The sequence below is a fragment of the Symphalangus syndactylus genome, chromosome 9 (genome assembly GCF_028878055.3).
Source record: "Symphalangus syndactylus isolate Jambi chromosome 9, NHGRI_mSymSyn1-v2.1_pri, whole genome shotgun sequence".
Classification (NCBI taxonomy): Eukaryota; Metazoa; Chordata; class Mammalia; order Primates; family Hylobatidae; genus Symphalangus; species Symphalangus syndactylus.
Window position 1 is genome coordinate 140,170,627 of NC_072431.2, and position 18,518 is coordinate 140,189,144.

General features: G+C 42.1%; 1 protein-coding gene across 2 annotated transcripts in view; it reads left to right on the forward strand.

The window, feature by feature from the left end:
* Positions 1-18,518, forward strand: part of PIP5K1B (phosphatidylinositol-4-phosphate 5-kinase type 1 beta) — a 305,964-nt gene that overhangs the window by 29,204 nt on the left and 258,242 nt on the right. The window contains exon 2 of one of the 2 annotated variants that reach the window (XM_063609935.1): positions 10,131-10,286. The exons of the other annotated variant lie outside the window; for it this stretch is intronic. The gene's annotated coding sequence lies outside the window, so the exon portion shown is untranslated. The remainder of the gene's footprint in view (positions 1-10,130; positions 10,287-18,518) is intronic. 2 annotated transcript variants of the gene reach the window in all.

Below are 18,518 nucleotides of genomic sequence, written 5' to 3' on the forward strand. Positions count from 1 at the left end.
CCTGGGATCTCAAAGTGAGACAGGTTTTATTAGAGTTCAGAGGAGAGAAAGATCACTCCTGTGTAGGAGGCACACAACATTAATAAAGCTAGAAGAAACAATAGAAAGGGAAAGATGTCTTAACTGGGAGGGAAGGACCACAAGAACAAAGGCTCATAGCTACATCCAACATATCTCTACTGCTTTGTTGAGTGGTTGACCAGTGAAGACTTCTGGTAGCAGGCAGATGGGTCCAAAATGTATAAAACGGACTGGATATAGAAGATCCTCCTCCTTTTTCTCTCTACTTATTTTTCCTCTAATGTGATGACTGCTACCTGCTCCCATGACATTTTGCTCAAATGTTCTTGAAACACAAGGATAAGAATGTCCCTCCAGTCTATACAAAAGGGAGAAACAGGATTGATAAGGAAGGAAGAACATGCTTATCTATAAATCCACAATCTGATGGAAGAACTATTCTGCAGAACATTTGGTGAGGTTAAAAGAAAAAGAAAAGCAGCCCATCATTTGATAGTTGTGGGAACATTCTACCAGCCAAACAGATGGAGGCTGAGGCTGATCTGTTGATACTATACAAATGGCAAAACTGGAAAAGGCGATAGGAGGTGACCATCTTTGCTTCTTCTGGCTGAGTAATTGGGCTAAAAACAACCTGGTACCTTTCGGCCTATTTGTGTCACTTTTCAGAATACAACAAATAAATTGCTATATTGGATTTCACAGCAACCATTAAGAAAGAATGACTTCATGGCATGGAAGATGGAGGAGCCTTTGATGACAGTGGTCCTGATCTCTTGGAAGTTTTTTTAAACAAACTTTTTATATGAGAATATGTTTAGATTTAGAACACTATTACAAATGTAGTGAGAGAATTCTTATATCCCTCATACCAGTTTCCCCATCTTTATCTTATATTAGTACATACATTTGCCACAATTCATTAACTAATTTTGATATTTTGATATACTACTGTTAATACTTTATTCAGATTTGCTGTTTTCCCCTAATGTCCTTTTTTTTTTTTTGGTGGTGGTTCTTGTTCCAGGATCCCATCTGGAATACCACGTTATATTTGTCATTAGATTTGTCATGTCTACTTAGTCTCCTCTCGGTTATGACAGTTTCACAGATTTTCCCTGGTTTTGATGACCTTGACCGTTTTGAGAATTACTGTCAGGTGTTTCGTTAGAAAGGCCCTTGCTTGGGATTCATCTCATGTTTTTCTCATCATTAGACTGGAGTAATGTACACAGGAGTGTTTGGGGGACATCATATCAAGGGTAATACTATTAATATGACTGATCACTGTTGATGCTGATCTTGATCATCTGGCTGAAGAAATATTTGTCAGGTTTCTCCACTGTAAAGTTATTCTTTTTATTCTCTTCCCTTTTTATACAGTAGTCTTTGGAAGCAAGTCACTCTTTGTAGCCCACATAGAAAGAGTGGAGTATCCTTTAGGGTGAAGTATCTATAAAAATTATGTGCAGTTATTCTGCATGAAAAATCTGTTATTCTCCCCATTTATTTACTCATTCAATCATTTATTTATGTCATTATGGACTCATGTATTTTATACTTTGAGTTATAATCCAAATACTGCTTCGTTTTCTTGCTCATGTTGTTCCAGCTTTAGGTCGTTTTTTGCCTCCTGTTGCAGATGGCTCCTGTAATCCTTGAAGTACTCTTGTCGTTTTGGGGCTTTGTTTGTTTGCTGCCTTGCCTTGTAGCACCTTCTTACTTTCTGGCACCACGAGATGCTCTTAGCTCACTTGGTATGTATTTCCTGTCTCAGATCTCTCAGAATTTGTAACTATGAAGAAAAAAACTCTGGTCGAAGACATATTACTAGGGCTTTAGGAGAGCAGATTTAAAAACATTCAATGAAAATAAATCAGATCCCACAGCTTTTTAGGGATATGTAATTCAGAAGGGATGAGAGTTTCTGAAAAATGAAATCTTGATTAGACAAATATGATGAAACTTCATGAGAGATATGGGGAGATAGAATCTAAAGGAACCCATGTGGCTTCAGAGGACACTTTATGATTAATTTGTGTTTTAAAAAAACATGCACAGAAGATAAAGAAAGGACTTATGATCGAACTAAGTTTCTAAAAATATCACCAAAAGTTACTTAGCTGCTGGTTTGTTAAAACAATTATATCACTCTACTAAATGAAGTTATTTGGCTCACCTATAAAGCAACTGTATTAAAATGGGTGTTCTTGTCACCTCTCTGAAGTAATCTCTAGTCATCATCATTTACTTAACGAATTTTCACTTGCCCTCTGTGTGAATTTTTTTTTTTTGAGATAGAGTCTTGCTTTGTTGCTCAAGCTAGAGTGCAGTGGCATGATTTTAGCTCACTGCAACTTTCCCGGGCTCAGGCGATTCCCCTGCCTCAGCACCCCGAGTAGCTGGGATTACAGGCACCCACCACCACACCTGGCTAGTTTTTGTATTTTTAGTAGAGACAGGATTTCACCACGTTGGCCAGGCTGATCTCGAACTCCTGACCTCAAGTGATCTGCCCGCCTCGGCCTCCGAAAGTGTTGAGATTACAGGCGTGAGCCACCACACCTGGCCTACTCTGTGAATTTTAATGCCTATTATATGAACTCTTAGGCTCTGGGGATGCACAGTGGTAGATTTTAGAAGCTACCAAGATCTGTGCTCTCTTGGAGTTTATATTTGAATTACATATTATATATATATTATTTATTTGTGGGTTGTTTTTTTTTTTGAGACACAGTCTTGCTGTGTTGCCCAGGTTGGAGTGCAGTGGTGCGATCTCAGCTCACTGAAACCTCTGCCTCCCGGGTTCAAGCTATTCTCGTGCCTTAGCCTCCCAAGTAGCTGGGATTACAGGCATGTGCTACCATGCCCAGCTAATGTTTTGTATTTTTAGTAGAGATGGGGTTTAGCCATGTTGGCCAAGCTGGTCTCGAACTCCTGGACTCAAGTGATCCGCCCGCCTCAGCCTCCCAAAGTGCTGGGATTACAGGCATAAGCCGCTGTGCCCAGCCACAAATAGATATTTTAAATATGACAATAATACATGCTTTGGAGAAAGGTAAAGGAGGATAAAGGAATGGGGGGTTCTGAGGTGGAATGATGGGACTGTTATTTATATACGGCAGTTGAGGAAAGCCCCATTGCTAAGGTGGCATTTGAGCAGAGACATGGAGGAAGCAAGGGAATGAGCCATGCGTATACCACTAGGAAGAGTATTTCAGGCAGAGGGAACAGACAGTGCAAAAGCCTGAAGCAGGAGTGGCTTGGAACACTCCAGGAATAGCAGGTTGGTCCATGAGCCTGAAGCGGGGTTAGCCAGGTAATGAGATGGAGTGAGTGAGGACAAACACAAGTTTGGGCAGGTGGTGTCTGGGATGGAATCATGGAAAGCGCATGTGAGTGGCTGTCGTGGGAGCTGTGTACTGCTGTGGAGTTGGGCTATGGAGGTCCTTATGAGGACTTGGTCTTTTTCTTTGAGGAGAGAGAAGCTATTGGAGGCTTTTGAGCAGAGGAATAGGGTCATCTGATTTCATATTTGAAAAGGACCACTCTGGTCACTCTGAATGTTGCAGAAGCAGAAAGACCAGTTAAAAAGTCTTTTACTCTACTAGTATATTTTGTCTTAATCTATTAATCTTGATCTATTCGTATGCATATTTCACATGTAATAATTGTGTACATACAGTTTTGCCATCTGTGTATTTTAACATTTTTCTTCTGTTGCTCTGTAGTCCTCAGGCTTATAACATTCAGTGGCTACATAATAGTTTGTTTATTGGTCTCTTGCTGCTGTAGAACTTAGCACAAATGGAATGGCATAAAAGGATACAAATTTATTTTCTCACAGTTCTGGAGGTCAGAGTCCTAAAATCAAGGTGCTGGCAGAGCTGCACTCCTCCTGGAGGCTCTAGGGAGAATCCATTTCCTTGCTTCTTCCATCTTTTAGAATCCACCCTCACTCCTTGACTCATGGCCCCTCACTCCATCTTTAAAGCCAGCAGCATCTTCAAACCTCACCTCTGCTTCAGTCACCACATCTCCTATTCTGAACCTCCTGTCTCCGTCTTCTACACACTTTCGTGATCACTTTGGGTCCATTTGGATAATCTCCTCATTTTGAGACACTTAATTTAATTACATCTTGAAGATTCCTTTTACTATGTAAAGTAGTATATTCACAAGTTCTGGGGATTAGGATGTGGACATCTTCGGGGACATTATTCAACCTACCACAGCTGATGTTTTATAGTTTACTTAACCATTTCCATTGTTGAATACTTAGAAGGCATCCGGTTTGGGACCATTTTGATATTCCTATACTTCCTATATTTATATACTTTGACCTTCTTTTCTTTCAGATTGTGTCTCTTAAGATAAATATCCAAGTTTAGGTTTCCTGGAACAAAGAGCATGAACATTTTATGTATTTGCTTCCAAATACAGTTAAATTATTGGTAAATATATAAGGATGTCCATTTCCCTACAGCCTCACCAGGTTCGCTTTCTGTCACTTAAAGGTGTGTTTCCAGTTTGTTGCAAAATGACATTTTATTGGTATGTTTATTTTATTTCCTTGCTGGCTAGGTTGAACCTTTTTGGAGTGTGCATGGCGGCATATGTCATTTGTGTTTTGAGAATAGTGTTATGTTTATTTTGCTTTTTAGTTGTATCTGGAGCTAGAAGAATGGGGACAGGATTAGACTATTAAGTACGGGCATCAGGCTAGCATGAATAGACAATGTATGCAGAACTATGTTGCTTTCAATTCTCCATCAAAGGAAATGATTTCCAAAATTAAAAGGGTGTTACTAAAGGGATTTGGATGACAATGAAAGAAAATCCAGGTAATTTGAATGCATTTACCTCTCTGCAGCACACTGGATTGTATCTCAGGGTTAGCAGGGTTGAAGGAGTTAGCAGGCATCATCTTTGAGCCATTGCTGGTGATTGTTGAGTGAACTTGGAGAGTGGCAGAGGTTCCAGAAGACCAGAGGTATGCAGATGTTGTTCTATATAGCTTTTGACAAAGTTGAATTCCTGAAACTTTCAATGTATGAAATGCACCCTTGCAAAATCTCTGAACTGTCATCATATAAATTATTTAGGAGTCCAGAGAAGAGATTGCACTGATCCTTAGGAACCAGCATAAATCTACTAATGCGAAGTGACCAATTGTCACGTTTTCGTTTGTCAAAGGGGCTTCTATGTTGGAAGATAACGCAAAAGACGTCAGAGCATTGGAAAAATATCTCTCGCCGGATAATAGAGAGATGTTGGAGGATGACAGAATAAAGCAATAGATTCATAGCTGATTCTATGCATACGCCATAACATAGGTAATGACTGAGTGTTCGTCGGCCTAGAACGAGCTTTCTAGTGGCAGGTATTTAGGGTTTTCTTGGCCCCAAACTGAAGAAGGATCCTTAGAACTTGGATAGAAATCTGAAAAATTCATATTTATGTGGCTGATGATGTAAACCTGTAGAATAAATCTTCATAATATGAACTATGAAAATAGGCCAACACCAACTAGATACATTTAACAGAAATAACGAGAACTTCTAAAATTGAGGTTGTATTTATAAGTGAAACAACAGTTGATTTTATTTTTGGCCATCTTGAATTTCACCAATTAAAAATAAAAACAATAACACTTGTATAGTGAAAATGACTTTTTAAGGTTAATTCGTATGTGGTAGGAGAATGCTGGGTCCACCTACATATGGTTGCTATGAGAGCATGCTATAATAAAGAATTGCTGGACTGAGAGGAAAAGATGTGAGTACTGTTCCTGTCACCACCATAAACTGGTTGTCATCTTGGGCCAGTAGTTGGCATCACCTTCCTTGGACCTGCGTATTCTCATCTGAAAGCTGGAGATGACAAGGGGTGGGGTGAAGTTAATCACTGCTCCATTCCCGCTCTCATGTGTATCAGGCAGTACAACTTGATTCTCATGTCCCTTGGCGAGTTTGGCCAAATTTCTAGACTTTTAAATGGACCCTTCCAGATATTTCTAGCTTAAACAGACCCTTTTGGGCCCTCTCTGAGAGGGGGCCCCTTTTCTTTTAATCTGCAAGTTCCTTCAGATCACCCTTCTTCAGGATCGTATTAAACTATCCACATTTTCAACACTTCAGTCCAAGTTTCACACAGTGTACTTGAGCCCACTTTGATCTCAGGAAGGCCAACATTTTTTTTTCTTTTTTTTTTGAGCTCAGGCCCACACCTCGACATTTCTGGATGAGCCTATAGCCTCTTCTTCACCGGCCAGAAAAGTTCTCCATGGCTTTACCATGGGGTCCAGCCTTCAGTTTCTCCACTCTCCGTCAGCCGACCCTGAACGATCCTGGCCACCGTCAGCATTTGATCATTGACTGTTTCTCTGGCTTCCTCCCCAGCACCACTGTTTTGATTCTGCTGTAATCTTTATGACCATTTAATTTTGAACTTTTAAACTGCATATTTTATTTTCCTGTTTCCTATCTTCACATTGTCATTTGTAAAGGAGTTTAAATATTTCATGTGCCTCAATTTACTCTTGCTTAGTCTGCTTTTCCCCTCTTACCAGTCCTCAAATGTCATCAAGTCTTTGTTTTCTGCTCTTATGGGACACAACATTTGTACATCTTCATACAATCTAGCCTTTGGCTTCTTTTGTCTATATACTTAGATTAACCTCTCAGAGTTGGAGATCTTTGACTGAGGGATATAGTAGTATAGTTCTTGATCCATTTTGGGTACCTTTATTTTGACTGACAAAGACAAGAGGCCACGTTAGCACATTATATGCTTTCCTTAAAACTTTAAAATATTTAAGAAGTCAGCATTTATATTTAAACATAAATTTCAGCCTCCTTCTTGGGGCTTCCCTTAATACCAAAGTAATGTTGGTTGGAGGAATGTTTTGCAGCCTGTGATATCTCCGATTGCAACACTTCTCAGCCTGCTGTTTCCTGTGCTTCTCCTCTAGCTCCTTCCACTGAGAATTCTCTCCAGGCAGCATTTTCACGCTTTCAGTGCTCATTTCAGGCACTCTCTGCTCTGCTGTGCCTATGCATGCTTGAGGCTTTGCCCTAAACTCATGTGACCTGCATAGCTAATTTCAGGTTCTCAGTCTAGGCTTACTACTGCTGAACCCAAGAGACTGACATATTGCCCAGACTCCTGCACGCTGTCTGCCAGCCACAGGTACATCCTGGGGTCATGTATTATGCTCCTGGTTGGCACATTGGGCAGGGAACAAGCTACCCATTGTGGCTGTGACCAGGTGTAGAGTCTGCGCTTATCTGAAAAACAGTTCTTTGACCTCACTACCTGCCGCCAGTCCTTCCTGCTGCTGTGTCCTTGATAGGCCAGCTCCCCACCCTTTGCCTAGAAAGCATTCCCAATCCCTACCAGTAAGATAAAGGGAGCAAAACAGGAAGCCAATTCTGTGTGGCCCAAGGCTCTGCTATGTATGTGTTTGCATCCAATGTCTGGATTTTCTACCTGAAGAAATGGAAGATCTTGGGATGGATCTTTTGGTAAGATTTAGATGTTGCTTAGCTCCTAACAAGGCTTTATAAATAGAAGTACTTAAAGCCTTTAGGACATGGATACTTTCAGAAAGTGTTTTTAGTTTATCTGATTTCTATACATGTTTTTGGGCTGACTAAATGTTAAGTAGTTCTAATACAGTATGATACAATGGGTCTCTACAGTCTCTTGGGTTCCATGGAAGTTAAGTGGCTGTTATATGTGTAGTTCACAACAGTAGAAGAAAGAAATAATGTATGTCTTCTCCATAATCACAGAGATACCTAGCATAAGGACTAAGGTGCCTTTTAATACATTTTTATCGTGAAGCTCTTTGATAGTGGTCTTCTGTCCAATGCAGGAGTTCAAACTTAATAACTAGGACTCTGGTTCCGTAGCTCTGATGAAATCACTGGAGCTCCTTTAGCAACTGAATTGTTTGCATGTCATAAAATTATGATATGCTTCAAAGGCAAATATTTATTTAGTGAGAAATATAGGTGTGCACAGTAAGGCTTGTGCCTTCCTCATGGCATATTTCCTTATGAAGTTCATTAGTCTCTGACTCTAGGCAACGTGATATTATGGGAGTGGCACAGACCATAAATATCACAGGATCTTAGCTCAAGCCATGGTGTAGCTAGTTATCCCCGAGTTGGAAGACTTCAGGCTCAGAAGCCACTTGGTGTGCCAGAGGTCTTTTACCTACAAACCTGAGAGGGACTGGGGGAAGTTTTAGATCAGGTCATTTCTAAGATGTCTTTTAGCTTTAAAATCTCAAATTAGTATTTCTAAATGCCATTTTACCCACTTTTATATAATTACTTGCCCATTTAACCAAACTTAGAAAATTATGAAGAAGGCCGGGCGCGGTGGCTCACGCTTGTAATCCCAGCACTTTGGGAGGCCGAGGCGGGCGGATCATGAGGTCAGGAGATCGAGACCACGGTGAAACCCCGTCTCTACTAAAAATACAAAAAATTAGCCGGGCGTGGTGGCGGGCGCCTGTAGTCCCAGCTACTCGGAGAGGCTGAGGCAGGAGAATGGCATGAACCCGGGAGGCGGAGTTTGCAGTGAGCCGAGATTGTGCCACTGCACTCCAGCCTGGGTGACAGAGCAAGACTCCGTCTCAAAAAAAAAAAAAAAAAAAAAAGAAAATTATGAAGAAAAAAATATATCTACTCTTTCATTTTCTAACACAGATAAAATCATTGTTCATGTTCTGGAGTATTAGCTTCCTTTTTTCTGAGCAGATATATCTAAGAATGCCTAAAACAGTGTGTGTGCATACATTTCAAAAATTGGAATCATATATTTTTTCATAAATTGATTTGTGTTTCATTTAACATTATCCCATGTCATCTGAGTAGAACTTTGAGTTTTTATCCAAAACTAGATTTCCTTGGTCACTTTTGCAGTTTCTTTGGAATTTTCCATATCGAAGGCGATGTTATGCAGTCTCCAAACTAAGCACCCTTGGCTTCTGAATGTGCTGTAAGTACAGTCAGTTGATTCCATTCCAGAGAACAAGCAGTAGAAATATCCCAAAGCCCTCTGCCTTCTTGCTGTCACTGCGTGGGTAGAGACTGCCATGGCCAGGGGTCAAGGTGGAGGATGAGGGGTGACCCCTAAAAAATGATATTAGCTTGTGACCAAACAGTGTCTCAAATTGTCTCGAAAGCCCACCAATCCATTGTGGAATGACCTCTACAAATAGTTTTGCTTCTGCACAAGCAGCTGAGATGGGGCTGACTCTGAGCAAAGAGATAAAGAAGGGAAACTTGGTAACCAAGCCTTTTCTTTCTGTTCTCTGCCTCCCTTCTCCACGCCTCACCTCTTCCTCTCTTTGGCATTTCTCTTCACCCTCTCTAGCCCCCCAGTTATCACTTTCTCCTCCATGGCCTGTTACATTTTGTTCATGCTGCTGATAGAGTCCTTATCACATATTACTAATTGGAAGATTTGGGCGGTAGTTGTTGGGGGTGGGGAGAACCAGGGTAGGTTATCATGGCCCTACTCATAAGAAGTTTATGTCTTCTCACTTCTATATGAGTTTCAGAATTGGAAGATAATCTTAGCTGAGGTTAGAAGAACATGTGAAGCTGAAATATTACTGAATATTTAAAAATTATTTTCCACTAGTATTTGTTTCCTTGCATGTGATTTCAATGACATTATGGGTTACATTGGTTTTGGTGGCCTTGCTTGGAATTTCAATATCAGAGAGCCTATATTAAGAAATCTTACATTTAGTGGGAAGTTTTACTACATCACTAGATGTACTGTAAGGTCATGTTGTTTCTGATTCTAAAGTTCTATGATTTGTAGCACTGTTTCCATGGGAAAGTGCATTCCAAGTTCTAAACAGCTGAGTTTTGGATCTCAGCTCCTTTGAGAGTTATGGACCAGTCAGACACAAAATTATCTTTAAATACACAGATAGGGGTATGTAATTTGCGTTGTATGTAGAACTAACCACCATTTGAGCCCTTATTATGTGTCAAGGGCTATAATAAGAGCCTTCATACATTCACTTATTCCCTTCTTCACCATGATTGTTTGAGGTAGGCATTATTATTTCCATTTTACAGATGAGGAAGCCAAGGCCCAGCAGAGCTGAGATGTGACTGCAGAGCCGTCCAACCCCAGTCCTGTGACCTTTCTCTGGTGCCTGATACCTCTCAGCATTTGAGGGCCTTTTCTCTTTCTGCATCATCTCTAAAGGTCCTTCTAGGAGAGAGGTGAAGGTAATTCTTTTGAAAATACCTATTTTAAAGCAGTATTATTCCTTTCGAGAGACCCATTGATTCCCTTTGATGGAGCCCAATACCATGCTGGATCTTTGCTGTTTCTGAGTGGTGTGAATGGGCAGCTGATGTGGGTGGCCTCAGGAGCCTGTAGAAAGAGGTGCCCCAGGAAAATCTTTTACACAAAAGAACACTACAGCATCTGACTGCAAGATTCAAATAAACACACTCCAAATGGTCTGTAGAGAATAGAGTGGTCAACAGTGATGGACAGCAGGTCTCTCTCTTTTTAAAAACAGATTTAATTATAGTATTCACACAGATCTAACTGAAAATATGAGCCAGAATGTTCATTTGTTCACTCACTCATCAGCTATCAGACTTTGAATGAACCCTCATATGTACCCGATTTTGTACTAGGCCCTAGGAGGGTACAAAAGTGGATGAAACATAGTCCCTGCTTCAAGGAGCTCAGAACCTAGTGGGGAGTAGGCCCAGAAACCTTCAGATCCTCTGCTGTGCATTTTAAAAATAGCCCAAATACCAAAACTTTTTTTTTTTTTTTTTTTGAAACAGGGTTGTCACTCTGTCTCCCAGGCTAGAGTGGCACAACTATAGCTCATTTCAGCCTTGACCTTCCAGGCTCAAGCAGTCCTCCTGCCTCAGCCTCCTGAGTAGCTGGGACTACACTTCCATGCCACCATGCCTGGCTAATTTTTTATTCTAGTATAAAGTTGGGGTTTCGCTATGTGCCCAGTCTGGTTTCAAACTCCTGGGCTCAAGCGATCGTCCTGCCTCAGCCCCCCAAACTGTTGGGATTACAGGCACGAGCCAGGCTTGGCCCAAGATGTCTTTTAATGCCAGTTTTGAATGAGCTTTCATAAGAACAGTGCATATGTGTGAGGAGAAATCCCTTTCACATGGTGTAGATTTGGTAAGCAATATTTCCAATATCAGAAAGACTTGGTCAGTGTATGTTGATTTGCTAAAAACCCACTGGCATATAAGGATGCTCTGGCTGTTGACTTTTCACATTTGCTTAACCAAAGTGCCAGTTTATTGAAGATGAGTTCTGTGTCATGTTTTACTGCCCTGCATGTTAAGATTTGCTTTTCATGACACTAAGACAATGGGAGATTGAATGGGTGGAGTTAAAGAGGCCTCTGTCCTTCCACGGATTCTCCTTGGGTTTCCTGCTGAGTATGGGTTGAGGCTCTGGCCTTCCCAACTGGGTGCCAGATGAATGTACCAGGAATCCTGTTAGGGTGACATCTAAGAAGAAGACTCACGAGGCACAATATTGGGAACTCAATCAGAGCTTGTTTCAGGAGGATCAGAGCTGAGCTTGGTGGGAGTTTCTGGTGATAGGGATTCCTTCCTGAAACACATTTGTCTTCCTGGAAAAGAAGGAAAGTGTAGGAACGAGAACCACTGATGTATGCAGGAGGTCCATAGCCTCAGTTGCCATAGATACTGAAGGCTCTGCATGGCCTGGCCAAGGCTGGACAATGTTACAAGGTGGACCCACAAACCACAGTGATCTTCATCCTCAAGCTGGGGCATGCCGGGCCTCATTTTTGGAAAGTACATTTTCCATGAGATGTGCTAGCACAATGGGGTTCTATGTATAATCTGTCTTGAACAAATAGGTTTCATGGGAGGCCATGAAAAAACAACTTCATCAAGTCTCCCACTCTCCCGTTAAAACTTATTCAGTGGAAAGCATTTCCCCTGTTTTCTGGATGAAAATATATCACGTGGCTATTCTGATTCCTCATATATAATAAAAAGCCCCACTTTAATTTGCCAGATATTTAAAATGTCTAGTGTCATGGGATAGTTAAAGCTTCCAACTTCATTCATATTTATAACTGCTCCCCTTCCCCTGGCTAGGGCCTGTTGCAGGGAGAGGGGGCTGTGGTTGGAGGCTTTTTCTCTTGCTTACTCAGTAGCTATGACTTCTGGACTGGGGTAAGGGGCTGGGTGGGGAACAGGAAGGAGTGTAGGAAAGCTTTTACTAGGCAGGCGGTATCATAGGAGAGCTCTTTTTGTGTTGTGGGTGTTTAGAGTTGATTCTTTCTCTTGTGGGGCCCTTTTGTGGGTTCTTTGGAGATACCCTCTCACCTCGTCTCTGGGGGCCTCTCACCTCCAGTTTCCTTGGTGGGGCTGCTGCACTCTCTTCAGCCTAATTGCAGACTACTTCCACGGTCTCTAGAAAGCCCACCAATCCATTTGTACTCCGGTCTGCTGGGTTCTGTTGCTGTCCAGGTGGCCCTTGTTGGGAAGACCCTAATATATAGCCCTGTATACATGCTTATGGTCTGGTCCATGGGAAACAGTCACACTTCCTTTGTTCCCACCAACTGGGAGAAGGCAGGCTGCTCCCAGGGCAACTGTCGTTTCCTTTAGCTTGTCCGTCAGCATCCAGCCAGCTCTCCAGTTCTTCAGATTCCTTAGGCAGAAGTCCCAAACAAGGTCACAGTGCCTTCCATATTGTAAGAACCTCATGCTCTCCAGGTAGTCCTGTTGAGCCCCCTCACTAGGCTGGAAAGGGGAGAAGCAGAGAGGGGCAGGTACTCTTATCTCTTCCTAAGCTTAGTCCTTTAGGCTGGGACCAGACTGGACTGCAGCCTGCTTGCTTCAAACATTCTCTCCTTTTAGGCACCAACAAACAGTCTGACCTACTTGTAGCCTCACTGTAGGTAAGGGGTTTAAGACCAGTGAAAAAGGTTTTGGGCTGTGTTCTTTGAAAAACTGCATCTAGGCCTGGCACTTCACTTTGGAATCTGGTATCTCATCCATCTTAGTGGCTTGTTTGACACATCCCATTCTGACATTCTGTAATACTTTCTTGGGAAGCAGGGCTTATCCTTAGCTCTTGGAGATGCACATGACACGCAGCATAGAAAAGGCTCTTGGGAGTAGACAGGAGTGTCCACTTCACTCCAGCCTCTTCCTCTCCTGCCCTTCTCCTGCTCCAGGGCCTGTGCTCCACCTGAATCTTCCATCCAGGAAGCTCCCTCTCTGCTGCCTGCTCCCACTCTGTGTTGCCAGCTCCTTCTGTTCCTTTAGGATTCCTTAATGTTCCTTCCTTAGGAAAGACTTCTTTGTTCAAACCCCACCTAAGTAGATCTCCCCTAATTTTGTTTTCTGTTACTGCAATTCCCTTTATTTCCCTCACAGTACATCTTATATTATAAATGACAATGTTTCCAAATAAATTATACAAGCTATTTAGTGTCTTACTCTCGCATCAGATGGTAAGCCCCATAAAGGAAAATTCATGTCTGTTTTATTCGGAACCTAACCAGTGCTCACTAAATATATGTTGAATAAATGAATGAAAGCATGAATTAAAAAGTTACTTTTGTTTAAGCTGTTCTTTCCCCAAATGTCTCTCTTCTTTTGTGTTAACTCTTTTTTTTTTGAGACATAGTCTCGCTCTGTCACCCAGGCTGGAGTGCAGTGGTGCCATCTCGGCTCACTGCAACCTCCACCTCCCGGGTTTATGCTACTCTTGTGCCTCAGCCTCCCGAGTAGCTAGGACTGCAGGCGTGCATCACCATGCCTGGCTAATTTTTGTATTTTTAGTAGAGACTCGGTTTTGCTATGTTGGCCAGGCTGGTCTTGAACTTCTGGCCTCAAGTGGTCCACCCACCTCGGCCTCCCAAAGTGTATTAACTCTTAACAAACAGATTCTTAGTTATATGGCGTGCACAGAGTTTTGGAAGTACTGAGACAAGGCTTAATTTTTGGTATATTTTTCTTTTCATCATCATCTCCCCTCGCCCTTTCTCTCCTCTCTCTGTCTCACTTTCTCCTTCCCTCTGGCTCTGTCTTTTTCTCTCACTCTCTTCTAACAAGAACTTAGTTTGAGGCAAGTGGAGCAGAGGCGCCACCCCATTTTACAGATACCCACACCAAGGAGAGTTAGCTGTGCGATGACCTAAGGGGTTAGTCGCAGGCATGGCGCAGAGCTCAGCACTTCCATGTCTCTTCTGGTCTTGTCCTGTCTGTGCCTCTCCTGCAGTCCTTCATGTCCAGCTGTCCTCTGGCCTTGCAGCAAGGCCTGGCTTACCACTTCCAGATCCTGCCAAGGTGGCAGCAGCCTGGCCTCGGGCTGGAATGGGAAAACTAGTTCGCAGCCCAGAATCTATCTTGCATGGTACACAGCAAGAGAAATTCTCTTCAAGATGCAGCCCCGTGAAAGCAGCATGTGTACAGGCAGTAGATCCCCAAAGTTGTCATAGCCTCCCCTAACCCCCTCACACCGGACCTGTCCCTGCCCTTGGCCCACACAGTTGGGGATTCATGGGCTATGGGAATGTCTTTCTCCTTAGGAATAGAAGCTGGATTCTGAAGGAAGGCGTTGGACTTAAACTAGGCTTGGCGATCACCTTCCCTCTCATTCTTTCCCTGCCTATTCCATAGACAGTCCTAACTCTGGCCACAAGTCAGAGAATTTCACATTCCTCCTTTAACAAGTTTTACTCTGTATAAGGCCCTGGGGGCAGTCTAGACTTCCTGGGCAACAATTTGAGTGTACTTGCTTCAGGAGGAGGAGGAGGAGGCTTATCTCGTATGTGCACATTCTTCTGGTGTGTCCTATCTGGTTATTATCAAATCGAAACTGCAGCAGTTGAAGTTTGTTGCTTAATTACTGTCTGTTGATTGTAAAATAATAGACCACCAATTTTGTTGGTTAGTTATTACTGCCACGTCGTTATAAAGTGCGCGCTGTAACGTGGCAGTGTTTTCTTTTATGCTGTCTTTTTGATGAGTATCATTATTTACACTAATAATAATGCCTTGCATTTGAAATATGCTTCAGAGTTAACACAGCACTTCCATTTTATTATCTCATCTGGCTCTGTTATAAGGAAATGCAAGCAGGCAACTAATTTTAGGAGAGTGGGAGGTAAAATTTTTATTCTAGATATTACTTTACTATAAATTTTGGCATAATATAGCTTCTTTTTACAGCAAGTATTTATTACTTTAGTTAAAAAATTAGAAGTGAATTTTAGAATTGTATGATTTGCTGTTTTTTACACCTTCTTGTCATAATCCAAAAAGTAGAGTACTAGAAGACATATTCAATCCAGGGTCATATAAAATCATAATATCTTAGCTAAAAGCCACTCCTAGAATTTGATCGACAGTATGGTTTAACACTACATTGTAAGGAAATGGATTGTCGACCGCAGAGTTTGCTTAGCATAGAGGCCTCATTTACGTATTTATTTAGGTAAAACTCATAGAACATAAAATTAACCATTTTACTATGAAAAATGGAGGTGAACACCACCTCTATCTAGTTCCAAGATATTTTCACCATTCCAAAATAAAACCCCATCCTCACTAAGCAGTCACTCCCCATTCCCTACTCCCTGTAGCTCGAGGTAACCCCTAATCTGCTTTCTGTTTCTGTGGATTTAACTGTTCTGGGTAGTTCACATAAAAGGAATCATACAATCTGTGTCATTCTGTGCCTGGCTTCTTTCACTTAGTGTAATGTCTTACGGTTCATCCACATTGTGACTTGAATCAGTGCTTCATTCCTTTTTACAGCTGAATGCCCAAGATTTTTAATATCAAAACATTTCTGGGATTATGGAAACTCCAGCCCCACAGACACACAGTCCCAACATATCCTTCTCTCCACTGGCAATGACTTCTTCTCACAGCAAATGTGGGATTTTAGTCCATAACAAAGTACAAATGCATGTGCAGTTATATCTGTAATTTGCTGCATTTTACTTTAGACTTGGGAAGAAGGCTCTAGACAGTTCTATGCAAAGATTACAGGTGATTGTATTCTTCAGACACTCATGTCATGAAAGTTTGTGCCAGCATAATTTTTACAGACAGTGCTTAGAATATGCCTGGATTTGTAGTTTTCTTGCAGTAGGCCCCACTCGGAGGCTGGGTTTCAGATTTCTTTTCTTTCTTTTTTTTTTGAGACAGAGTTTCACTCTTGTTACCCAGGCTGGACTGCAATGGCACGATCTTGGCTCACCACAACCTCCGCCTCCCAGTTTCAAGCGATTCTCCTGCCCCAGCCTCCTGAGTAGTGGGATTACAGGCATGTGCCACCACGCCCGGCTATTTTTAGTAGAGACAGGGTTTCACCATGTTGGTCAGGCTGGTCTCGAACTCCCGACCTCAGGTGATCCGCCCACCTGTGCCTCCCAAAGGGTTGAGATTACAGACGTGACCCACCGCACTCGGCCGGGTTTCAGATCTTTTCTCCAGCCTCTGTAGGTGACAATGTATAAAGAAAAAAGAATGAGCTTCTGAGGTGGACAGAGCTGGGTTCAAATCCCGCCTGTACCACTTGTTAGCCATTTGTCCTTGGGCACATGACTTGAAGTTCCCTCATGGTAAAATGAGAATAATAATATCTACTCATAGTCCCCCAAAGATATCCACATCCTAATTCTTAGAACTTGTAAATGTTACCTTATTTTGAAAAACAGTCTCTGTAGATGTGGTTGAATTAAGAATTTTGAGGGGATTACCCTGTATCATTCAGGTGGGCCCTAAATATCTTACAAGCATCCTAACGAGAAAGAGGCAGAGGGGAACAGAGAGGGACATGCAGGGGAAGGTGATGTGAAGACATAGGCAGAGAGTGAAGTGATGTGGCTACCAGCAAGGAGTGCCAATTCTGGCACCCACCAGCAGCCAGAAGGGGCGAGGGACAGAGTCCCCCTGCAGCCTCCAGAGAGAGCACAACCCTGCCAGCAGCTCAGTTTCAGCCCAGTGACATTGGTTTGGGACTTCTTGCCTCCAGAACTGGGAGAGAATAAATTTTCATAGTTTTAAGCCACCAAATTTAGTGTAATTTGTTACAGCAGCCTCAGGAAATGAATGCACTTCTCTTATAAGGTAACATGACCACCTGTAACCACATGTTACAGTTTGTTTTCCTCCTAAAAAGGACAGAAGTCCTTGTATCAAAGGTGTTTCTCAAGCTTTAAGTACAGAGGTTAAGAGTTTGAGAGCAGGGTTTCTCAACCTCCCCACTAGTGACACTTAGGGGCCAGAACATTGTTTGTTGTGGGGCGGTCCTCTGCCCTGAGGATGTTCAGCCGCATTCCTATCCACTAGATGCCAGTAGTTCCTCCCCCCTAGTTACAACAACCACAGATGTCTCCAAACATTGCCACATGTCAACTTGGGGACAAAACTACACCCTGCTGAGAAACACCAAGGTAGAGTACAAATTAAGTACAACTTAATACCAGCTCCATCACTAAGTAGCTGTGTGGCCATGGACAAGTTAGGCACCCTCTCTGAGCCCCAGTTTCATTATCTATAAAATAATAACAGTCCCTATATCACAGGGTTGTTGTAAGGATATTCAAATGATGTAATGTGTGTAAAGGCTTCAGAACAGTGCCTGGCAAATTGCAAAGTATTTAAGGCAGGAGAATGGTTATTAACCCATGCTCTGCCATACTACTTTGTCACACTGTTTTCCATAGTTTCCGTTATAGAACTAATGGCCACTGAAAACATTTTCCAAACAGTAACTTCTGTTATAAAGATGCACATATGTTTTAATATTAAACATCCTTCCTTCATTGCCCTCCCCTCTCACCTTTCAGCTCCCCGGGATTTGTATGCATAGATTGCCTGTCAGTTATGCTAACTCACTGAACTCTTTATATAATTCCCTGGGTAAGCTGTAACAACAAGCAACCCTTCCATCTGTCAGTGATAGTTCTATTATTCCATAATTACAGCTTTCTCCTCGGTGACGTAGCTGTTGCATTCACTTATGAATGTGTCAGTGTCTCCATTCAAATGTGTGAAATATTTAGCAGCGTTTAGCAGGTTTTGGTGAAATGTTAGAAAGTGATTTGAATAGATACCATCATATACTTTTGTAAGGAAGAGGACCGTGCTCCAACTGTGACCCAGGTCACTGTATCTCTAAACACTGGAGACACAGCAGTGAATAAAATGAAGATCCCTGTTCTCAATGAGTTTGCATTCTAGCACACTAGAATACTTATATGCACAATCAATTAGTAAATGGTATAGTGTTTAGATAGTGATAAGACTATGGAAAACCAGCAGTTTAGGGAAAGGGGTTGGGAGTGCTGAAGGTGGCACAAGCGGGCAGGTTGTGATATTAGGGGGGACAGTTTTTAATCCTTTCATGGGGATAATGAAAATATCTTTGACGTGGATTGAAAACCAGTGTTTGTTGATGCACCTCTG